Raw genomic sequence first — 26,369 nt, forward strand, 5'->3', positions numbered from 1 at the left:
TTCCCTTTGTTTTAATGCTGTGAGTTTTGGCAAATCAAAAGCCTTAAGTCTAAATGCTTGTGCACCATGAATAAAACTCTCCACAAATGTGCAATCTGGACGCAGGTGAGCATTTTATATTTAGTGAGAAAAAGTAAAGGTCATTTAGCTCTTCCAGGCATATTTTTAAATATTCCAATTTCCCGAGGTGCCAACTATTTGTTTTTTCTTGAACAACCCCGATATTTTACATTCACTAGCCTGGAAAGGTCATTTCCTAGAAATTTAATTCTCTTGACTGGAAGTGTCCATGTTTCTCAACATTTATTTGAAATCTAAGATGTGTTAACTTCCATATAATGTATGAAAAAGAAAGAGAGAGAGAAAGAGAGGTGGGAACTCACACAGAAGAACAGGTCTGAGTGAAATGTTGGAGGAAGCTTATAGCCATGTTTGCACACATTTGTACTTCATTCCTGTTTTTGAAACTTTGTCTTCTGTCATTGGATGCTGAACTACTGAGCTTACAAACCAAACCAAACAACCTCCGTGAATTCCATACCTTAGCATTTGAGGATGAGAGAAAAAAAAATCAGTGCAAGATTTTACTTCTTAAAGCACCTATGCCATGTGTGTGTATGATATATGCATGTGTTCAATGGGGTGCATGACACACGCATTTGGAAGCCAGAGGTCAAAATTTGGTGTCTTCCTCTAATTCGCTTTAGGGGTCTCTAATTGAACGTGAAACTCAGCTAGTGGCCAGTGAGATCTAGGGGTCTCTGGTCTACTTGCCTCTACTACCCCAGCACCGGGATTCTAAGAGAACACAGAGAACACCACTCCACCATGCTGGCACATGGGCACTCAGGCACGACAATCACTCTACCTACTCAGCCGCCTTACCAACCCCATCTACATTTACAGTTTCAGTGTTTGTTACTTTAAAAAGAAGGATAAAGTCAGATTTGTTCCTCTAAAATGCCTTTCCACAGCAAGGATATTTCTAAAATCGGTGACACTACTAGACCACTTCTTGACTTGTTTTTTCCTGATTGAAGACACGAGTCCCAGATGAACCCAAGGACCGCCTTCTCTAAATCACCTGATAGAGAAGATCCGATGCCCTTGGGCATGAACCTTCTTTCAGCTCTATCAAGAGCCATTCTAGCCATCGAATAGCATCCATTGCCATCTTCTTCCTGAGGAAGCCTTGCTTGATTTTGATGATCTAAAGGGAGTGGTAAGATTGCAAAAGAAGTAGTGGATGTTTGCAGCCAAATAGTAATTTTTGGACATGACAAGGTCATCACACTTAGGAGCTCATAGCAGCTTTGGCTGCATGACAAGAACAAGCTAGCTAAAAATGGCAGCATACAAAGGAAGTGGTGCACAAAGTCTCACCCCTACCCAAGAAGCTATTGGCAATTGATTGTTGTTAGGGAGAGTAAGTTTTCTTCAAGCATGTGGCCTCTGACAGCTACCAGTCCTTCCTTAGATGTTCCTACACCCAGGCACATATATAGCAGTACTATGTGTACTCAATGGGTTTAAAAAAGAAAGAACACATGAAATCAAGAGGGAAAAGTGGTAGTTGGGGATAGGGGAAGAATTTGAAGGGATGGAGTGGGCAGTGGATTCTATCAAAATACACTATGTTAATGTAAAAAAATACCAGGCAATTAAAATAATTAGTAAAGACTGAAATAAACACACACAATTTTTCTCCTAGTCTCTTTCTTTCTATTAATGTACTTATTCAAATTCATTTGGTGCCAACTGGGTTTGAGATCCGAGTTTCCTTACTATATTAAGACAACTGTGCAAAACCTGCTTTTCATTTCCATATCTACCATTTTAATGATGAAATACAGACATTGGGAAAGAAATACATGACAGTTTATATAATGTTTCATTTGCTATTCATTCACTATCTTTCCTTAGATTAACACTTTACTATCAAGTCCACTAGGCTGCCTTAATGATGAACTAGAACAAGACTAGCTCTCATGTGGTTCCCTGGTTCCCAGCAATTCTCTTGATGTTGCAGATGTTACAAGGGTGTGGTGATATTTTATTTGTGCTCTAATAAATAAAGCTCACTTGGAGATCAGAGGAAAAAGCCAGCCACTATATTAAACATAGAAGTCAGGCAATGGTATCACACACCTTTAATCCTAGCATTCAGGAGGCAGATTTATCCAGATCTCTGTGAATTCAAGACCACACCAGGAACAGAGCCAGGTATGGTGGCACACACCTTTAATTCTCAGCACTAGTTAATCATAGAGGTTTGGAGGTCTGTACAAACAGGAAGTGATAGAGCTGGGCAGAAAAAGGAAGTGATGTAGCTGGGTAGAGAGAGGAAGTGAGATGGCAGGGCACAGAAAGGATATAGGCGTGAGTATACAGAAAATAGCTCTCTCGGGAGGCTGAGGAGTTGGAGTTGGTAAGGTGAGGTTGGCTGTGGCTTGTCCTATACCTCTGATCTCAGTTTTCACCCCAATATCTGGCTCCGGGTTTTTATTTTAATTATTATTAATAAGACCATTTAGCAATTCGTCTTACACAAGGATCTCTCAGTTCCTGCATTCTTGAAGAAATTAATTCAGTCAAGCAATTTGAAGGGATGTTTATTTAGCAAAACAAGCGAAGCAAAGCTGAGCAAAGCATGCGCTCCAAAGAGTGAGAAGTGTGGCTGCAGCAAGGTGGGAAATTGCATAGAGGGTAAATTTTAAAGAAATTTTTATGAATATATTTGGGGTCAGTGGGAGAGCATCCAGAGAACTATAGGCAAGACCAGCCCTCACCTGCTTAGATATGAAATACTTGAATTACAGACACACATTAATCAGCCCTAGTCTTCTGTCTATCATCTCTGTGGCTCTTAGCACAATAGCCCCAATCTCACATGCTGATCATGTGGGAACACAGAAACTTCTTAGAGCGAAAAGTTAACCACTGTAGGCTTTTTTGGAGGCCATGGTTACAATTTAGTCTGTACCAATTAGATGCAGACTATGCGAGAGGGCTAAGCACCCTGCATGTGTTCCTGGCTAGGGCATAGTGTTTCATGGTAGCCAGCTGGAGCCCTTCAAAACCAATGTTCCCTAGACCCCTACTCTTCCTTTTATCTAGTCAGCTTCACTATCTCATACCTGAGCTGCACATGCTTTTATTTCTCATCCCTAGTGTGCCCAGCTTCTCCACTTCACTCTAACTTTAATTTGAACTCACACAATTGTTTTTACTAAAAGAGCATCATATCATCTCCACACACTTTATTGTGATAACCTCTTTGTCTATCTCCTTTGTAAAATCCTGAAAGGCAGGGGCCATATATATGTTAGGACTCAGGAGCAGGCATTAAGCAAAGGGTACCAGGAATCTTTATTAAATATAGAAGAGGACAAATAGTAAATAGAATAATGATTGCATGAAAAGAGGTGGAAAGGAGAGAGAATAAATTACAACCAATGAAGTGAGAGTAGCAGTATGCACCGTATGTATCGTTATTTCTCACAGAGAGTCAAACACAGTTTGGTGAACATTAAAGGTCAACAATTACTAGTTCGCTTTTCACAATAATAATGTATGAATCAGATGTCCATACTCCTGAGACTTTCTGGTAGAGCTTGAATTTAAAGCAGTTTTAGTGTTTTAAACAAAATCGATCTATTCATTATGCAATACAATTTCCATCTTTTAGACATTTTACAGTAATGTCACAAATCAATGAAGTCATGTTTCACAATATTAACTTGGACATTAGTGAAAACAAGACACGGTCCAGTGAATGGTTACAAGTGTTCCCCAGGGCCTTGCTACTAGATTTAAATTCTGACCTAGCCCCATTGCAAAGAAAAGTTATTCAATTTCTTAGTACTTGAGTTATCCCTTTTCTAAGTTGGGGTCATTGAAAACTCACGTGGTACGTGCGTCTTAAAACTAAATCGAGCAATGCCAGTAAAGTGTAGGCTGAATAATCAGTAAAAAACTACGACCCCACTAGAAATCTCTAAAGGCTTATAGATTATTAGATGAATTAAAGAATGAATTATGCATATTGACTTTGAACCAAAATTTGAGCCCAAGAAGAAAAAGGTGTAAAAACTGCTAAGAGTAACCCGTGTTGGCTACTACTGCAGACTGGATTTCCTTAAATTAGTCCTGACAATGTCTGCTGTTTGTGTGCTTTTCAGATGATGGGACTTTGACAATTATCCCTTTAGAGAGAGGAGTCCTAGGTTCCCCACCTGTTCAACTGTGTGGGCTTGTGCCCAGAGCAGAGTAAAGCTATATATAGCTTCCTAGGTCAGATCATACATAGTGACAGTTATCCTACTGGGGTTCTCATCTTTGGAAACCTACCTTTGGAAAGCTACCATATAAAAAAATATAAGGACAATTTGCTATGAAAATATTAAGAACATATGGAGGGCCACTTGAGATTTGCAGCTGGAAGCCCTGTCTGAGGTCCTTGCCAACAGATCACCTAGCAGACATGAGATGCTAATTCATGTGACCTACATGGCAATGTTTCTACATGATGAACTCACCTTCAGCTCTCAATTACCCCCAGTCTTTAAGTTTTCCCACCTGAGACTCTGACATGAAGGAGAGACACAAATTACCTGTACTGCCTAAATCCCTGACCCTCAGAAAACTGGAACATAATAAAGCAATGCTTTAAGCCAATAAATTGTGGGGTTGTTTATTACACTGCTATAGATTATCATAACATTTGCTATTTACATACCTTAGCTTATTAAATAGTCATTGAAATTATTATGAGACTATTATTTCCACAGCTTTGCCAGTGGAGACACACGACTTAAGGCCGTAAGACGCATTTTATAAAAATAGCCACCAAGGAAATGGAAAAGCTAGGATTTCAACCCAAATAGCTCTGACTCTGAAGTCTATGATTTTTTTCACTATCCAAGGAAAAAACACATTCTTACATCCTTAAAAATGCATTTTAAGGAGTAAAATCATTTCAAGGTCTTGCTCATTATGTAATGCTGTGCCTGATTTCTCTTAGGTCCTCGGAAGATGGTAATTTTCACAATCAACCAGAACTATCCATGGAAACTGCCTTTCTAAATTTAAGGATGCTAAAATGATCACATCTGAGGCTGTCAGTGAAGGCTGCCACGAATGGTTCAATGGAGGTCCACTAGCTCCCAACTGAAGGAGGGGAAGCCATAACATTTATCCTGGGTCAGCTGAGTGATTTCATTCCAAATTGGATAAATAACTGCCAAAGTGATTCTTATCCCTTATGCCATGGAATATTTTTTAATATGCATTGTAAACATCTATGGGGCATCATATTTTGTGTGCATGTGAAAGAGGGGTCAGGGAGAACTTAGTTATGAGCAGCAGCACTGTGGGACCAGACATGGGAATGCATGGCATTGTAGGTAACAGAGGTTCTATGGAAGGAGGAAAGACAAACTGTTATCTTTGCTTTTATTTTCCTGTTCTGTCTGTGCTCACCAACATCCCCAGGACAAAGTATGAACTCCTCTGTAGACACTAAGTCTGTCTGATCATCTGACTCTGCCTGTTGTCTCCAGCTTCATACTCAGCACTTGGAACAAGTGTTCTTTGCTGTAGATGATTGACTGATAAATAAAATGCTGATTGGCCAGTAGCCAGACAGGAAGTATAGGTGGGACAAAGAGAGAGGAGAAGTATGGGGAATGGAAAGCTGAAGGAAAGAGATGCTGCCAGCCACTGCCATAAGGAGTAGGATGTAAAGTACCGGTAAGCCATGAGCCAAATGGCAAGATATAGCTTAATAGAAATGGGTTAATTTAAGATAGAAGAACTAGATGAGCCATATAGTTTATAAGTAATATAAGCATCTCAGTGATTATTTTATAAGTGGGCTGTGGGACTGTGGGACCTGGAAAGAAACTCTCCAGCTACAGTTCTTGCCTCTGGAATTATGTATTTGTAGTTCTATCTCTGCCTAGTATCACATGCATCACACCACAGGCTACTGATTTGTTCAGCTTTTAGTTCTTAGGACCTAACTCAATGCTTAATTAAAAGATTCCCCCCAAAGTGGTTAAATTAGGAAAATGGTCAAGAATCAGAATCTTATTGTACACTTTCAACAAAGGTGACTGACATCCTCAGACAAAAACAGCTAAAGTATTCTGATCCTGCATCTGCATTAAGACACCCGTGATTCAAGAACATGGATTCCATAGCTTGTGCTATCCATGCCCTTTATCCTTAGATGCACTGTACAAGGGCCATTCACTCTCTGGCTCTTCTGGTCTGTCCTGCTCAAGAGCCTATGCTGCTGTTACAGGTGACCTCTAGAATAGACCCAGAGAAGAAAGAAAAGGTCCTGCCTATGGTGGCTATAATTCTATGACAAACTAATCACTGAGTTTTAGTATCTGTCCTAATAACTCTTGAATCTATCTATATTGCCTCCTCTCTTTTGTTAGTTTGGATCCATATTAGTTTTAGATATTTCATAGCCACTTGTGGCAATAGGAATGAGAGCCTACAAATTAATAAACACTTGCTGGCACTATCATTGTTGGCTATTATTTTAAATAAGTCTCATTTCAAGCTTTCATTTGTCCTTCATCATAGAGTAAATTAACATTGTAACTCTTAGAAAATATCCTAGTTTTAGGGCAACAAGTAATTTCAAATGCAATAATTTTATGACGTGACCCCAACATGGAACAAAGATCCCTGAATTCCAGTCAAATATAATTGTTCTGACATACTCCAGATAAAGGCACAGTGGCGCCTTTCGGCACGGCACAAGTGAAGGGCTCTAGGAGGCCTGAGCATGGCAAGCATGGCTCTGGCAGGCCTTACCCTTCTCTCCCATTCCTTCGTCCTTGCTCAAACCCCTTAGATTATATTCTGAAAGCTAACCACCAATGTCTTATCACTTATTTGGCCACTTCCTCCTCCTCAGGCTGACTATCAAGGTCCAGCTATCAGAGTATTGAAGTCTGGCAGTCAAAAGCTCTATCTGGCTCACCTAATTAACATGCCAATTAAAATTAAACACCTCATCCTGGGCAAATATCCCTGCCCCCTCGCCCTTCTTCCTTTTCCTTTCTTCTTTGTCCTCTAATGTCCTGTTTCTGTCTCTTATTCCCTGCCCTTTGTCCCTCTGGAACAAATAAATCCCCTTTGTGTTGAGAACTTGGTCTTGGGGTGTTGTGTCTGATTCCAGTCCTTTCAGCAAATGTGAATCTTCACTGTGGCAGACTGTTTTCAAGTGTATTTATTACATGTCCATCAGAGACATAGCAGCCCGCCCACAAAGACAAGCCATTCTAGTGCTCCAAGAAATGCTTCCTTTTGTTCTTTTGTTCTTAAAAAATATTTCAAAGACCCCAAGCATTGTTCCTCATGAATCTCTGCATATAAGAAACTACAAGTCATTGAAGGCAAGTTGTATTGAGAGTTCTTAAAGGACTCTCAAAAAAAACACAACAATAACAAGGAAAAGTAGGTCTGGTTACAGGGATGAAAATGAAAAGAGAAAAAGGCAATTTAGTATCCTGTGCTAACCTTTCCATGTCTGTCACAGACACCCTTAGCTTACATTTGGAATCCTCCTATTGGTCTCTACACACTACTACTAAAACAATTTTTAAGTTGATTTATTTTTCTTTATCTTTTGTGTATAAATGTTTTAACTGCATGCATATATGTGAACCATGTGCATACCTAGTGCCCTCAGAAGCCAAAAGAGGCCACAGACTCACCTGGAGCTGGAGTTCTCCATGTTTGTGACCTGACACATGGGTGCTGGTGACTGAACTAGGTTTCTTTGGATGAGCAGCACATGTTTTAAACCCCTGAATTGTTTCCCATGCACTACTGGAACAATTTTTAAAGTTCAAATTTTCCTTGCTGAGAATTCTATCAATTCTTTAAAATCTTTACAAAGTCCTGAGTAGAACATAAAAGGATTTGTGGGAATCAGGGTTCTACCCTCTTTTCTTCACGAATCTTCTTTGTCTACAAACTTAGCATAGTCAGGGTTACTATTGCTGTGGTGAAAACATAACCAGAATCATGGTTAAGTTACACAGGAGGTAATACAGGGAGGAAAGGCTTTATTTGGCTTACACTTCCACAGCACTATTCATCATCCAAGAAGTCAGGATAGGGATTTAAACAGGGCAGGAGTCTGGAGGCAGAAATGGATGTAGAAGCCATGGAAAAATGCTGCTTACCGGCTTGGTCTTCATGGCTTGCTCAGCCTGCTTTCTTATAGAATCCAGGAGCACCAGCCCAAGGGCATCCCTACCCACATTGGGCTGGGTCCTCCTTCAGCCTTCAGCCTGATCTTATGGAGACATTGTTTCTATTGAGGCTCCCTCCTCTCCAATGACTCTAGCTGTGTCAAGTTGACATAAAACTACCCAACATGGTTGATATTCCAAATGACTTCATCTGACCCATAGGTGCTTTTTTTTTTTTTTTTTCTGCTGCTGCTGTGTGCACCTTCTCAGCTGGTGATCATCAGAATGACAGCTATTGTGGGCACATAGCCCCACATCTGAGTTTACTTACTCTAAAGTGTAGGATGCTCCTCTGCCTTGCTTTCTCTGATTACATGCAGTTCAGACATTGCTCTCTCTGGCACATAATATCTACCCATCCCTGGTCCAGCCGACAATTTCTAAACTGCATCTTTATCTTTTCAATTATTCTTGTTTATTTTTCTTTCCTGACTCTCTCAGAAACTCATGAAATGAGGACTATGACCTTCTTTTAATCTTTGAATCCTCATCTTCAAAAAAATTTAAACATGTATTATATATAGGAAACAAAAGGTATCCGATATGACTCCATTAAAGTAATAAAAACCAAGCATTTGTGTTAAACTGTATTTTATCTGACAAGTAAATAAATAGGATCAAGATAAGTAAGACTGAGTGCAAATATTGTGTTGGTTCAATACTTCTATCTATATGGTCTCAGTTAATCCTCAATATATGTTTATTTTAAATAATGAGTGAGTGATTTACATGGTTAATTGTGATCAAGTCTTTGTAATGTTTATAATTTGACTACTGCAATTGTAGTCTGTCTGTAGGCTCTGTCTGTTGTGGTCCTGTGCCCTGGAAATGATAGCTCCTTAAGAATCAACATTTTTCTACCATGAAGTCATCTAGTAGCTGGCCACTGTCCTGACAAGGACAAGAAGTTGTGCTGGAAAGGCCTACTGTGTGTCACACAGTGACAGATGATCTGGTCATGGTCTCTTATGGGAATAATGTGAACTGCACAAAGATGACTCAGAGCAGAAAAAGGACTAGACTGATTCTTCTGCACAGTAATGCTGTATGGAAGGTCAATCACAGGTTCCTTTCTGTCCATGTTCTTGTGATATGTTGGCTAAGAATGAGGCTGCTTTCTGCTCTTGCCCCAAAAGTCTGACTGAGGCTAAACTGAAGAGTTTTGGATTAATTGTGTTGGCAAAGGAAATCTCAAAACAGCCTAGTATCAACTCTGTCATGTGGTTATTCATGTTTACTCTTACGCAGACCTGTAATGAAAAGGAGAAAGCTGAACAAGGAAAAATTTGAACATGTCCAATTTGAGGAGAAAGGGGGCACTAAGAAGTAGAATGGACCTAAGTTCTATGTTCAAGAAAATAAACAGATTAAAGAAAATCTTAATGTTAAATGGAAAGAAGGAAGTGGTGACCTCAGAGCAAGACTCCAGCCACCTAAGCATCCAACTTATGAAAAGGAATTAAAGCAAAGCTTGGAGATGGATATGGTGGCACACATCTTTAATGCCAGCACTCCAGACCAGAGGCAGAGGCAGGTGTATCTCTGAGGTCAAGGCAGCTTGATCTACAGAGTGAGTTCCAAGACAGCCAAGCTTAGGCAGTAAAGGAAACTGTCTATTGAAAACAGAAAGTTAATGAAGATGTAACTGAGTGAGAAGGGCGTGTTTCAGCCTCAGCAAGCAGCGGAATTTGGCAATTTTAGCCAAAGGTAGAAGAAAGGGGTTATGCAATCTCTCTCTGTGAGTAAAGAAAGCTGCTGAGGCGAGGCATATGTCAAGGGTGTCCCTGAATAGAGGCCTAGAGAGGCCATTGTATGAAGCTGTGAAGGTGAAGCCTAGACTGCCATGGAGACCCCAAGATGTTGGAGATGCCAGAGCCGTGGGATACCTGCCAAGGAAAGCTACTAAGGGGGAGTGGAACCAGCCCAAGAGAAAGAAGTGCGTTGCTGTCAACAAAGATAAAAGAAGTTGGAGATCTCAAGAGCATTCTGACATCAGACATGGAGATGTAGACTTTGGAGTTTGCCCAGCTGATTTTCAGTTTGCTCAGTATTTTTTCACTATGCTCCCCTTTGGGATGGTGATGTATATCCTGTGCCATTGTTTGTTAGAAGAATGTGATCTGTTTTTTCATTTTGATTTCTACGGAGGTTACAGTTAAAATAGTTCACGCGTCTCAGAAGAGACTTTGGCCTTTTAAACAAGTTTGAGACTGTTACAGACTACGGAGACTTTTGAATTGAACCAAATGCATTCTATCTTATGTTACGGCTACAAGCCTATGAGAGGCAGTAAGTAATGTGAAGGTTTGAATAAAAAATGGCCCTCATAGGCCCATAGCGAGTGGCACTACTAGGAGATATGGTCTCATTGGAACAGGTATGGTTTTGTTGGAGGAGGTGTATCACTAGAGGGTGGGCTTTGAGGTCTCAGATGCTCATGCTACACCTATTGTGGCAATCTTTTCGTGCTGCCCGTGCATCCAAATGTAGAACTCTCAGTTATCTCTTCAGCACCATCTCTACCTGTGTGTCACCATACTTTCCACCCTATTAATAATGGACTAAACCTCTGAACTGTAAGCCAGCCCCAATTACAGGTTTTCCTTGATAAGGGTTGCCAAGGTCATAGGGTCTCTTCACAGCAATAGAGAACTCAAGAGAGAAGGTGTCATGTTGCATGTGTAAAAGTCAAAGAACAAGTTTGCCAGGGGTTCTTTTTTTCCTTCTATCAGGTGGGTTCCAGAAATCCAAGCCAGACTGTCAGGTGTTGTGGCCAGTGCCTTTACTGATGAGTCATTTCATCAGTTTCCACAGTTCTACTTCTCCTTTTGACTGGACAAGAGAAACTAGTGCTGTGGGGTGGTCTGTATGTCAAACCTGTTGCTCTGATTGGTCAATCAATAAAACACTGATTGGCCAGTGGCCAGGCAGGAAGTATAGGCAGGACTAACAGAGAGGAGAATTGAGAGAACAGGAAGGTAGGAGGAGAGACTGCCAGCTGCCGCCATGACAAGCAGCATGTGAAGATGCCAGTAAGCCACCAGCCATGTGGCAAGGTATAGATTTATGGAAATGGATTAAGTTAAGCTATAAAAACAGTTAGCAAGAAGCCTGCCACGGCCATACAGTTTGTAAGCAATATAAGTCTCTGTGTTTACTTGTTTGGGTCTGAGCGGCTGTGGGACTGGCGGGTGACAGAGATTTGTTCTGACTGTGGGCAAGGGAGGAAAACTCTAGCTACAAACAAGAGTTGACTTCATAGGGAACAAAACAAGAAGGGAATAACTAGTGAGAAGGTGTGACCAGTGGTCCTGATTTCTCTCTTGACCTAAGATCTCTTAGAAGATACTAGTTTAAGGAAAACATATGAAGTTACTGGAGGTGTTGAGGATTTTAAAGCTATCCCTGTATCCAGAACACTCAGCATGCCTGAATGTGCATCAGTGGAACCTATTTCCTGATGTCTTATATTCTTCCCAACAGCATTTAAATGAATCTAACAACTGAGTACACCATTATGACTTTGTTCCTTGTACTCCAAAAAACACCTGTCAAATATTTGAATGAAAAGTTTATAGCTCCCTAGATTCTCTCTCATTTACCAATTTGTCACTAGATCCTCTTTCAGTATTGGAAAAGTGAACACTTTACTTTCCCATTTTCAGATGGATGAATAACACATACATTTGGTCAGTTTTCCATCATTTGGGACCTGAATCCAATTAGTCTGGATTCCAGGAACCTGACTACATGTCTAAATAGGAGCTCCTCCACTTACTATGCATGTGATTTTATTCCTCTTAGAGTCTAGAAGCATTAACACTACCCATTTCTCAGGGTGTTTTCAAAATTAGATGCTAAACTTCATTCAGTAAAAACTTGACAAGTGGGCTAGTTTAATAGGTAGACTATTTTTCTAGCATGCATGAAGCCTAGGTTTGATCTCCAGCACTATACCATAGAAAAGTAGTATGGTGGCACATACCTGTAACCTCAACCCTAGAGAGATAGTGGGGGGAAGCTGAGAGATGGTCATCTATCCATGACTATATAGTGAACTCAAGGCCAGTGAGGGCTACATGACACCCTGTCTCAAAGAACAAACACACAAACAAAAATAACAACAAAAAGTGGTTATTAGACTATTTAATTATATAATATATGAGATAAGGATAGACCTAACCAAGGTATATATCTTGGATACAGTCCTCCTTGTATTAGCAAAAAGAAAAGTTTATGTTCTCAAAGAAGAAGAAAAGTAAGGAGTCAGAAGTCTTGAGCAACACCCTTCTGCCAATACTTCAATTCTGCAATTCTGGAGATGTCTTAAATTATTAATTTACCCCTATTTGTCAAATAGGAGAATCAGTTAATAGTTAGACATAGGTGGTCTTGGCAGTCATTTTCTGCTTTGAAATATTATTATTTTACAAGAAAAGAACAGATTCAATGTAATTCTCATTGTTAATTATTAACAGTTGTGAATAAAATGTTGTTTGGGGAATTTTGATTGATTCAAGTGCAGTTTAGAGATTTACTTTATCCAAGCATATAATTACCACAATGGTGGAGAGGCATGCAGAATAAAAACTATTTATGAAATTAATTCAGTCACCATGTAATAAGTAAATTATTCCCATGCTCAGTGCTATGTTCATGGAGAATGTTCAATAAATATTAAGTGAATGACTGGCTAGATGGCTCAAATAAGTTTGATTGACCAATTAATCACAATGAAATACTCTATAGTAATTGAATGGGGTGCAGTTTAGTTTTGGCAAGAATAAGAGCTTTATTTGCCAATTGAATTGGCTTCTGTCTTATTACTTAACTTGTTCTTTAGAAGATCTCATAATTCAGGTGGACAACAAACAACACATTTCTTATAGTCAATCTAATGTTGACAGCAACTGCTGATTATGGTTGTCAAATGAACAAATGAATCCAATTGGGGCTGTCACTACCTAGGAAAGTAGACAGTTCTCAGTGTTAGACTTAGGTATGACTTTTGGGCTATTAAACTGTCTACACCTATCACCAAGGCATGGGTGGGCCCAGTTCAAATGATTCCTTCAGGATCCTGATTCAATTTTTTGCACACACGAGGGGAAATAGCCTCTTTAGACTTAGAAAAGCTGAGCATCTGGTTTCTGCTATTTCCTGTACCCATATCTCCCTCTGGCTTCCTTCCAACTCCCCATCCTTATGATTTCAGCTGAATAAATATGTATATATAGAATGTGTTATAGGAAACAATTTATTACAGAATAATATTAGGTTTTCTCACAGATGAGAATGGACAATGACAATATGGGATCATTGTGAAGGAAAACATTCTCATGGGGTGAGGGTGGGTCATTGTGCCAAGCTACCTGTTTAAGTAGACATTAAACATTTTCCTAATGCTTCTATAGCATCAATTTCTGGAAGAGTATTTTCCTGGTTAAAGAGGATGGATCTGACAGACCCATTCATATTAACTCTTAAGGGAGCAAACAGGGACAGGAGTTTGTTGTTTACCAGAAAGCTTTGGCTAGACAGTCACCTAAAGACCCTTTAGGAAAGCTGGGCAGTGGTAACACACACCTTTAATCACAGCACTGAGGAGGCAGAGGCAGATGGATCTCTGAGTTCAAGACCAGCCTGGTCTGCAGAGTGAGTTCTAGGTCAGCCAGGGCTACACAGAGAAAACTTGCCTAGGGAAAAAATAAATAAATAAAAAAATAAAAAAAAAGAAGGAAGGAAGAAGAAAAGAAAGAAGGAAAGAATGAAGGTGTGGAGGCTCACAAAGGTTTCCTACTGAGAGCTGAGCCTACTTTTCCCAACAGAGCTAAATTAGAGGATTGGTTGACCATGTGCATGGTTTCTAGGTGATTAGAAGGGTCTATACTTCGCTGTGCTATGTGGAAGTCTTTTGCTCCACCCCTTGGCATTCCTATAAATAGCTCTTCAAAAGAGACAGGAGGGGCTGTGGGGCGTTTACCCACCACCCCCACAGCTCCCCAGAGTTTTCTTGAGTGCGATCAGCAGGAAATATTAGATAGAAGGATTTATAGCGGAGAATGTTGCGGAGATAAACAGATAGAAAATAAAGGATAGCCTCGAGAGGGCCTGGAACCTATTCCAACAGGCCCGGACTGTTTCTGGCCCAGGGTTTTTATAGAGATGCCAAGGGGTTGGAGCAAAAGACCTCCTCCCCCAGTACAGCCAAGTGCAGACCATCTCAGACACCTGCACCCAGGCCCGTGCTCCTAATCATCCTCTATTCGGACCTGCTGGGTAAAGCCACGAGGAACCCGAGAAAGAGGCTCCCACAAGGGGCAAGTGGATAAGGATCCAGGCCCTCCCAAGGCTATCCTGTGTTTTCTATCTGTTTCTCTTTCCTCTCTCCTTCTATCTAAATCTCTTATCTTTCTCTCCTCAAGAGTGCCCTGGGGAAAAAAGTGGGAGCCAGGTCTCCCAGCTAGCCTCCCACAGGAAGGAAGAAAATCCTTTAGGAAGCTGAGGATATTCTGGCTCCTATAGCCAGAGACAGGACTCACATCTCATTCTTTTGAGCAGTAATCAAAAGCCTGCAACTTTAGTTCCTGCTTTTACAAGTTGCTGATGGTGAAGGAAGACTAAAACCACAAAGACCTAGAAACCTGTTAATAGCTGTTTATCTGTATAAGACTCCCAATGAGATACCAGAACCCTTAAGTCCATGTTCTGCTTTCCCATTCCACCATTGTCCTGGCTTCCAGGAATCCCTAAGAAGAATTAAAATGACCCCCCTCAGAGATAGGAGCTCTTCAGAGAATCTTAATGTTAAGCTAGAAAAACCCCTTTGTGAATTCAGGTTTTGAAATACAAAATGAATGACATTTGAAGGTTGCTCTGTAGGTGGTCCTGAGGCAAGAGAACAATCCATCTGCCTAAATAAGAAAAGGTAAGTTTGGAAGATAAACCCAAACAAACATGGAAAACAATACTGTCACCACCTCTATCAGATTAACTCTGGTAACATTTGATCAAGGTGTTCTTCAAAACTGTTTCTCTTGGTTTCATCATTTCAAAATTACTTTGGCTAGGGACTTTGAAATGCTAAAGGACAGAAATCTAAGTGTATACACCCTTATACACATACACACACACACACACACACACACACACACACACACACACACATCTTGTTTTCATATTACAGGTATTTTGTTCATATATTACTTCATCAAGTACACACTATATGACAATTAATGAATGTAATGTTTTATGAACGTTGTTCATTCAGTAGACCTACTAATACTATGTGCAAGGAGATAAATGGATCACAAAATTGCTAAGTAACGGTACAACTTCAAAAATTATCACTGTGCAAAGTCAGGTTGGGCTTTTCAGGTCCTTGCTCAACTTCCTGTCCTTCTGTTATTCATCTTGCCTCAAGGGGTTACGGCTCACTTGTAGGAGAAATAGAATGAGCTAAGCTGTCAGAATGTGAGCAACTAAATTTCACTTGACCAGAGATAATAGGCAACACTATTTCTTAGACACTGAGAGAGACCAAGGCTAGAAGAGCCAGACAAAGGCAGTCGACTGGTAGACCAGGACGTGAAGTTCCTCCTACGGATATCCATCACTGTCATCTCCACACTCCCTGCAGGCTGCCTTGTTAGAAGTTTTTTCTGCTGGTGGTAGTTTCTGCTTTCTAACACCTTGAAGGTCCAAACTTTAGAGAAAAGCATAAGGAAGGCTCATAAACAACTAATGTGGCCTTTAACTTAGAGTTTATAGCATGAGAGACCAGACTCTTAAGCCATCAATTGTGTCCCCAGGTTAAAGTGTTATGGATACAACTGATGTCCCGGACTGTTCCTGGAGCTTCCCATAGGAAATACATTGTGTTTGTCTTATTTCTGTTGGAGAGTTCTCATTTGGCTTCAGAAAAGGAAAAGAGTTAGATTCTAACTATTACACAGACTTCCCAATATAAAGTATATTTCCAGCTAGTTAGAAAACATTTAATTTCACATAGCAAGATGCTCAAATCTGAATTGGACTGTGTTTGGATTCCAGGCCAAATTGTTTTATGTGTGGACTGTGCTAACTCTTAGTTTCTGCCCCTCTAGCCTACTTTTCTATAAATAAAACACTAAATCAGTAACCCAAGTAGGAATCTAGTTATGTGATTTCCCCCCTCCCCCTACTCCCTGCTTCCTGTTGGAAATTCCTTGTGCTGGGACCTCATTGAAGTGAGGTCCTTGTAGTAGATTAGCTCCAAGGTGGTGGGGACATGCATTAGTGTGGTCATTCATGTATTGCTTTCTTTGCTGTGGAAGGACTCAGAGCTATTTGTGTGATCAATGATTTTACTTCTGCATTCAGGAAGGGTTTTTGTACATTGTAGTCTCAAGGGCTTTTGCACCCAACTTTCTTCTTCGGCTTTGTGAAAGTCTGCATTCAACTCGTATTTGTGGTAGGGAAATAGAAGGCCTTCTCCTTTAGTGGAACAAAACAGCAGGGAAATGGATCATGTTTGAGGCTAAGCATTGAATAGTGTTTGGAGACCATGAATGCTCTCACTAGGAGTTAGAGAAATAGCAAGATATCTAGAGAGAGTGCACACATGAGTCTCAGAGTGGCTGGGCCTTGGCTCGCACCATGGCAGTTCCCACTATCAGATAACAGTATAGAATTAAGGGAACCACTGAATATTGGACATTAAAGACACATATAGGTTTGAGTAATGAGTCCATAAGGCCTTATGTATGAACTATAACAGAGTAGCTATCTGTACTTGTAGGCTATAACTGGAGTTATGAATGAATTGCTCTTAGAAACATCATTATCACTTGAGATCATCTTCAAAGACAGATGGAAAATATCAGAGCAACAAGAAGCAGATGTGAAATGTGCCATGTGCTTCTACATATAGATGCAAGTTCATCTCTGCTACCTCATATTAATACTCCCAAGGCTTTCAAGGGTCTTATTTTCCATTTTCTGCAAAGTGTATACTGGCACCATATGATCATACAGTCCCCGAAGCCAGTGCTGGTATAACCTTAATACTAGTGGGGGTGGGTGCCTTTCATGGTCCTTATACATATTAAAAAAAAAAAAAAAAAAAAAAAAAAAAAAACAAAAAACTTCAATACTTTCCTCTCTGTCATTCATCTCCAAGTAGACAACTTAGAGAGTGGGTAGCAGAACAAGCCGACAACTCCCACTGTGGCTAACCTTCACATTGGTGTTCCTCGATTCCAAAAATGCAGCTAGCATGGGTGCAATTATTCAAAATTATAACTGTATAAGTTAAAATTGTTTCTGAATGAATGCTATGCAGAATTCTTTCAAACAACACACACATACACACACACACAATACCTCTAATGTAGAGGAAGCAGTTACATTGCACAATAACTTTAAAGGAAACATTGTTATGTGATAACACTCTAGATTATCATGCAGTAAGTAAAAGCAAGAAGGATGATGTCCTTATTAGTTGATAAAACCCAAGGTGAACCTGGGCCCATAGCACTCCATTATTACTTCTCATGACAAGTATCTGTGCCCTAAGAGAGAGCAGCAGGTGCTGTCCTGGACTGTTGAGAACTTGGCAGGCTCCTCTTTGATCTTCTTCTCTTCCCCAGGACCAAAGCTCACACCAGTGGGTGGTGGGAGAAAGTGAAGCAAGGTCCTTAGCAGCTGAGGCTTAAGAAGTGACAGCAAGGACAGTGGGGGAGCCAACACCTGCTTTTACTAATGAAACCTCAGATCACCTTTGAAAAGTCCTCCCATCTCCTGTTTATACCACAATGCAGTCAGTATGATCCACACATACTCTTTTTTTTCTACCAGTCTCCTTGGTTCATTTGTTGAACAGATAAACAAATGAACAAAGGCATAATTGAATGCTGCAATGTTTTTCTTACAGATTGCAGTGATTGGAAAAGGAAAAATAAGAATTCATCACTTAAACCAGCAGTTCTTAACCTGTGGATCATGACTCCTTTGGAGTTGCATGTCAGATCTCTACATTACAATTCATAACAGTAGCAAAAATACAGTTATGAAGTAACAATGAAGTAATTTTATGTTTGGGGGTCATTGCAATATGAAGAACTGTATTAAAGAGCCACAGCATTAGGAAGGTTGAGAGCCACTGACTTAAACAGTCAGATTTATAATTACAAGAGATTGTCAAGGCAACAACAACAACAAAAGCAGTTCACCTCAAAAAGATAATTTACCCTAGAGTTGATTTTGAGTGACCATGGCCCAGGAACACAGATTTAAACTGCCTCAAATACATGTCCCAAAGTGGTAATCATTTCATGAAATTTTTACAATAACAGAGCAAAGAAAATCATAAATGAAGACACCTTTCAAATACACTGGAAACATCAGCTGTATTACAGCAGAGCCTGCAAACTTCTGCTATAGTCTTCAGATGCCTTTTCATAGCATTCGGAGCCCTTGGGTTGGTAGAAGCTTGGGGTCTGTGTTCCACACGGAAGTGGGCAAAGAGTGGTTGTTTAAGAGGCTGATATACCCGCAAGAGAATTTGGCTCCTGATCAGTAACACTCCAGCTCTCTGTCATCACTGACATTCTAACAGTTAATCAGCCTTGCTGGATGTTTATCACAGGTGTGAGATTTCATCCTGGGAACTTTGGTTGACAACATTTACTTCTGCAATTATGAAAATGTGTCAAATAAAATACAATTCTTAGATGGAAAAAACAAAATGTCTGTTTCTTAACCCAAGCAGACCCCAATAATACAAAAGATTACCTGAGCCTGTTGGTTTTAGAAAACAAAGAAACAAACAAAATAGACATCTCACTTATTTTTTTTTTCATTGTGGGAAATGGTTTCCTGCTGAGAACTACTTTTTGCCACATGACTTAAAACTATGTTTTGAATGCGTTCTTTAAAAGTCCATTTGTTGAAAAGTTAATTGACAAATTCTATGGGGGCCATTCTTATTCAAACTACCACAATGATATCCAGATTGGGGAGGTGATTTGCGTTTGATTACATCATGAAGACAGGACTCTTAGGATGAGATAACTGGCTTTATAAGAAGATAAGGAGAAACCTGAGTCTGCTTCCACCTCTCACTGGATGATCCCCTTGTCAATCATGACCTGATCAGATAGAGGATTTCTCTACTGATTTGAAGTAAAATTTCTTTGTTCTAAATTCCCTAGTCTACAATATTCTGTCATGGCAGCTGAAAAAAAAAAAAAAAAAAAAAAAAAAAAAGGACTAACAGATAAAATGCAGAGAAGAGCCTTCTTATTGCCTAGATAAGACCAGATACCTACCAGTCAAATTCCTACTGTATTTCATGAATGATTAGTTCCCCCATTTGTTTGCACTGCTTTGTCTTCACAAAACAACCTATTACTGAATATAATTTGTCTCCTTCTCAAAGACCCTGATCTCTAGACCTCTCTTGAGCCTAAGTATTATATCACAGTCCTCTTGCCAATCCCCTATTCTGAAGAGAAAGAATTTTCTCAATTGTCTTATTTCAACACTTGTTCATCCATTTTCCATATCTATTTTTTTGTTTTCCAATAGTTTATTTCATTTTAAAAGAAATGCTTTCTCTTTATGTCCCCGAGTCATTTATAGATGTATAGTTGGTATGACCTCTGTTGCGACACATAGTCATGCATAGTAGTCATACAGTTGGTATGACTTCTGTTGATATACATAATCATACATAGTAGTCATAGAGTTGGTATGACCTCTGTTGGTATACATAGTAGGCATACAGTTGTTATGACCTCTGTTGGTATTCACAGTCATACATAGTAGTCATACAGTTGGTATGAACCCTGTTGGTACACATAGTCATATATAGCAGTCATACAATTGGTGTGAATACTCTCTACTGGAGTGGCTCCTATCACTATATGATAGCCTCCCCTCTCCATTGTCAGAAATACCCTATTACAATAGTTTTGCATGTATGTTGCAATAGACTCTCTACCATCAGTTCTATTTATGTCTAAGTCCACTTTCTTTTCCATTTCTGTTTTTGTTGTTCATTTTGACACCCTCATGGATCAGCTGATATTTGTACTTAATCATTTACATGAAATTTTCAGTGAGTTGAGAAATTAAGCCATATATAAACTGGTGAACTTTAGCAAATATTTATGAAATTTTAATTTATATTGATCTTTATTTTTCCCTCAAGCATTCAAAGAGGCATAATAACAGAAAGTATACCATTTAAAGGTGGGACAAAAGTCTGAACAAAATCTCTGACTCCATGTGGATGCTGAATTCTTTTCGGAATACAGAACAAAGCAATATATCTCAATTGTGATTTAATCACCATTTCCTTTCCTGTATTATCACTGAGCTCTCAGTGGTTCTGTTTCACCTGTGAAATTCTCCCTGAATGAGTGCTTTAGAGATTTCAATAATTCCTTCAAATATATAATGATAATTATTACTAAAAAGTCTTTGCACCCACCCAGCACACACACACACAAAAAAAATATCAATGTTATTTGATTCTTTTCAAGAAAGGAAGGTGAATGGCAGCTTTGGTAGTCATTGTTATAATCTTGTGCTGTAAAGTTGCTACCAGCTATAATGAGGACAGAAAGGAAAGAAAGAAAATACAGGGCAAGATATGGATTAATAATATATTACAGAGGACTGAAGACCTAAATGCATAATAATGGCAAAGTCTATATGTGTGCATCTATATGTCAGTATGCAGTAACATATACACATGTTGATATACATACATATAATCAAGGTATCATTTTGTCAAATTGTTAGCCTAAAGTTATAACCATCTATTAAATTTTGATAATGTTAATCCTACTAGTTGAAAATAAGACCACCCCCACAATTTTTAGACAAATTAGAAGCAAGTTTTAATTAACTACTAGGCAGGTTGATGGACTATGGCCAGGTCCATTTCAAGGTTCCAAGGAAATGGCCATGAGTCACATTTTGCAGAGGCTTATAAAAGGCAACCATATTTTCCATCTGGTCCAATCAGGAGCAAGCATATATCCTGACATACTTCCTGCTTGTGTACCTTCTGCCTACATCCAATCAGGTAAGCATACATCCTGACATAAATCCTGGCCATGTACTTCCTGCTTACATCCAATCAGGAGTAAGCATGCATCCTGATATTTTTCCTGGCCATGTACCTCCTGGCCACAGGTGCTCAAACACATCCTGTGCTGATGAGTCAAAAAAAACAAATAGTAACTTATTCTTAACTACGAACAAAAGTCTTAACATGCAAGATATATTTTTCCTATTTTAGTATCACAATAATGCTACCCGTTTACACTTAAATCCATATTTAAATATACAGGTAAAATAATTACATTCACTTTTTGCTTAGTTAAAAGAAAAGTAAACTGTAGAGCAGATTTAGACATTTGATTTATTACTGCAAAGTATGCATCCATCAAGTTATCTACTTCCTTCAGTAGTGACATGCAGAATAAATCTATTTGCTTAATGATAAAGAACATTAGCAAATAAGAAATTAACTCAGTTACTTTTCTCTTGCAAAAAAAAAAAAACAAAAAAAAAACACCATGACTGTCTTAGGGATTCTATTGCTGTGAAGAGATACTATGATCATAGCAAATTTTTTTGTTGTTGTTTTGTTTTTTGAGACAGGGTTCCTCTGTGTAGCTTTGTACCTTTCCTGGATCTCAATCTCGCTCTGTAGACCAGGCTGGCCTCGAACTCACAGAAATCCACCTGCCTCTGCCTCCCGAGTGCTGGGATTAAAGGCGTGCGCCACTGCTGCTCGACTCATAGCAACTTTTATAAAGGAAAAACATTTACTTGGGGTGGCTTAAACTTTCAGAAGTTTAGTCCATTATCATCATGGTGCATCATGGTGGTGTGCAGGAAGACATGGTGCTGGAGAAATAGCTCAGAGTCCTACATCTTTACTCTCAGGCAACAGGAAGTGTTCTGTCTCACTGGGTATAGCTTGAGTGTATATGAGACTGGAAAGCCCACCTCCACAGTGACACACTTCCTCCAACAGAGCCACACCTACTCCAACAAGACCACACCTCCTAATAGTGCTACTCCCTTTGGGGGTCATTTTCCTTCAAACCACCACAATGACCCAGGCCACTTATAAGTGAAAGCTTTTAATTGCGGGCTTGGTTATAGTTGCAGAGGGTGAATTCATAACCATCATGGTGGAGAAGAGGGTAGCAGACAGGCAGGCACGGTGCTGGAGCAGTAGCTGAGAGCTCACATCTTGATCCTTCAAGTTGGAAGCATAGAGAGAAGAGACTAGGCCTGTTATTGTCTTTTGAAACCTCAAAGCCCACCCCCAGTGACATACCTTTTCCAACAAGGCCATGCCTTCTAATCCCTCCTAAACAATCTATCAACTGGGGGGGAGGGGCAAGAACTGAAACACATAAGCCTATCAGAGTCACTCTCATTCAATCACCACACTAACTTTCCTTTAAGTTCATTCTTAACCTTTGTTTGTATTTCAAACACCACGTAAGACATTGAGCTGAGTAAAAGGTAGTACATTCCACATTGGCTTATAAAAATAAAAATGCCATCATTAATAAGAATTAAATATAAATGACTACTATGGCAGAAGACTTCCAAAAAACTGGGATGACAGTGGTTGAGAAGAGGATGGAGACCAACTTGTCCTCCAATCCTGATTTCTCCATTCTTTTTTTTCTTTTCTTTTATTTTATAATACCATTCAGTTCTACATATCAGCCACAGATTCCCTTGTTCTCCCCCTTCCTGCCCCCATCCCCTTCTGCCAGCCCACCCCCCATTTCCACCTCCTCCAGGGCAAAGCCTCCCCTGAGGACTGAGATCAACCTGGTAGACTCAGTCCAAGCAGGTCTAGTCCCCTCCTCCCCGATTGAGCCAAGCATCCATGCATAAGTCCCAGGTTTCAAACAGCTAACTCCTGCAATGAGCACAGGACCTGGTACCACTGCCTAGATGCCTCCCAAACAGATCAAGCCAATCAACTGTCTCACCTATTCAGAGGGCCTGATCCAGTTGGGGGCCCCTCAGCCTTTGGTTCATAGTTCATGTGTTTCCATTCGTTTGGCTATTTGTCCCTGTGCTTTATCCAACCTTGGTTATTTGAGCGATTTCTCCATTCTTAATAGAATCTGATTTCTCTGTACAGTAGCAAAAAAAAGTCTGTCTTCATCCAGAATCATTGCGCAGATGAAGCTCCCTAAGGAGATGCTATCCTGAACGAAGGTTACTAAGCTTTGTGAACAATAGCTAGGAGAAAATAGATGTAGCCCAATTATTCAAGCAACACTGATGTGAGTAGAAAGAAGCACAGACTTAGGTTTTTGGACCACAGGAAAGGTCAAAGCTGGCTCGGGGCCAGGCTCTGCTCAGACAGAAAACTGCTTCCGAACTGAAAATACTTTTCAGAGGTCAAGGACAATACTTGCCTCTCCATACCAAGGTGATGCCACTCTGGAACATCTGAAGATGGAGCAAAGCCTCTTTCTTTAAAAATAGCAAACAAGCAAAGAAAACACCAGACTGCTCTTATCTGGTGCTACATATAATGTTTGCGTTCAGTTTTCACCTGGTTACTACTCAAGCCATGTGAATGATTTTTATTCGTTTAAGAGGATAGCCCCATTTAAGGCTTGTGGCTTGTTTTGAAAAAAAAGAAAATCCTGAAGACAAATTTGGTTAGAGAAAGTTTAGAAGACGGTGCATGTGGATAATTAACAACAAGCATAGACTACATCCCTCTGCCTGAGCCTTGCTGCACATGTGATGAATGCTTGCATTATTGACATCACCACAATGCAATACAAAAAGGTTCTACTTTTTACTTTTTTGCAAATACACAGGGTTCATGCAACACTATGGTTCAAACCTGGGCCTAGTGCATAAATAGGCAAGCACTCTACAAACATCCCCAGCCCGTAAGAAGTTGCAAGTTCAAGAATCCTGGATAAGGGACAATTTTTAACAAGATAGTTCATGTCTCAGCTTGGAAGAATATGAGCCGGGATGTGCTGATTATTTATTTATTGCTGTGTAACAATTTATTCTAAAACTTAGAAATTTAAAAAAAGTAATACCAAATTTCTCATGTAGTTCTAGAATCAGAAAGGTGGATGTTGCTAATTCAAGGTTTCAGTTGAGAAATGGACTGTGACTACCACCATCTGAAGGTTTGATTGGGCAGAGGATTCACCTCTGTGTTGACAAAAGGTCTTGATACATGGGCCTCTCCATGTGATGTTTTTGTGGTATAACCATTGGTTTTCTTGATAATGAACAAACTTAGGAGGAGAAGGATAGTGATCAGAACAGAAGTCATGGCATCTTTTTATAATCAGATTTTAAGGGTAGCATACCCCACAGTCCACCAACACTGTTATCATACAGGAAGGCTACACAATGCTGTCATGAGGGAGATAGAGATCATAGAGGAACATCTTGGGGGTTGACTACACATTAGAAAGAGACTGGACCAGAGACATCCAAGTTCTTGAACTGTTTCTAGCACAAAATGGGGATCAGAAGACTTTCCTAAGAGTCAATCAGTAGAAAACTGAATGGAAGAGAATGAGGAAAGAGAGATAAACACAAATCTCACATTTATAAGTCAAAAACCCTTACTGAAGCCAGTAGCCACAAAACATAAAATAAGCAGGAGAAGCTGGAGTCGGATTTTGACTTGTCCTTTTTTTTTCCAGGCATGAAGATGTGCTTCCTGATGGAGACATAGTAGAAATACCAATAACTCCACCTCCAGCCTTGGGACTTTCTACAATTCTGCTCACCTTCCAAAATCAGCCTCAAGTCCTTTGTCTTTATGAACACCGACCGTAGTGTCTGCAAAAGCAGAGTGTGAGTCTCAGTAGCATTTAGCTGACTGGATTATAAAGGAGTAATTAAAGATGTTCTGGGTAAATCGATATGGAGATATAGTGCACAGGTTATTGAATATGAGATGGGAGGAATTTGTAACAAAATTTAATTACACAGAGGTCAAGAATTTATATTATCTGTGTCATCCAGGAGGAAAAATGAACCCGAGGGAATATGTCAGGAACTCTCATTTTGAAAGGAAAATGAGAGAAGGGAAAGAAAAGGTTATGGCCCAAAAGGTAGGTGTGTGTGTATATATATGTGTGTGTGTGTGTGTAAAAGAGAAACACAAAGAATTACACCAGATAGTAAAAACTGCAGAAGAATGCCTTTTCTTTTTTTTAAAGAAGAAAGCTAGAATTTCATTTGTCTAATCTGTCTTTCTTTTGGAGTCTTACAAACTGAGCAGCAACCTCGTGAAAGGAACGGTGCTCACAGGTGCTGGAGTCTGACAAACTCATTTCTTAGCAGTTCTGCCACTTAGCAGCTGCATGGCATCCAAGAACTTTATTGTCTGCCTTACAGTTGTACATTTTAAATGTGAAGCATCATGTATCCCTTCCCGGATAAAAGAAATCTGAGTAGCATATGCAAAGAGCCTTGCTCTTGACCATCAGACATGTTTCAGGAAGGAAGAGATTAGGGCCTCCGCTCACCTGCTGCTGACTGCAGGAGAGACAGCGCATTTCTCATTTACTTTTTCATGCAGTGTCCTTATGACTTAGAAGCTCTTCATGCCTTTCTGTGACACAAATTGGATTGTTATGACCCCCCTCTCCCCCATTCTGCTTATAGATTAATATAAAAAAGAAAAAGAAACTAATGGTGTGGTGTGGGATGATGAGGGGTGGATTTTTTTCTCCTGGCTTTCTCTTTTATTACCCATCATAAAAGGTTTTTAATCCATAATTCATAACCAGGAGCAATAACATAAAAATCAATAAGCAAGGAGTTAGGGTCTGCCAGCCATTCCAAATAGTTTAAGATTTTTTTTTTCACTTCTAGTTTAGAAAATGCCATGTGAAGGCTAAATCAATTCAGTCAGCTATGTGACGTTCTGTGCTATAGAGGCCAAGAGAAAAAACATATTGTGCTCTCCTTACATTAGGACAAGACTGAAAAATCCACACATGCGCAAACACCACCTTTTTTATTCCCCAACATGCTGATCCTGTTACCCCTGTGAGGCGT

Source organism: Peromyscus leucopus, chromosome 13, assembly GCF_004664715.2.
Source record: "Peromyscus leucopus breed LL Stock chromosome 13, UCI_PerLeu_2.1, whole genome shotgun sequence".
Lineage (NCBI taxonomy): Eukaryota > Metazoa > Chordata > Mammalia > Rodentia > Cricetidae > Peromyscus > Peromyscus leucopus.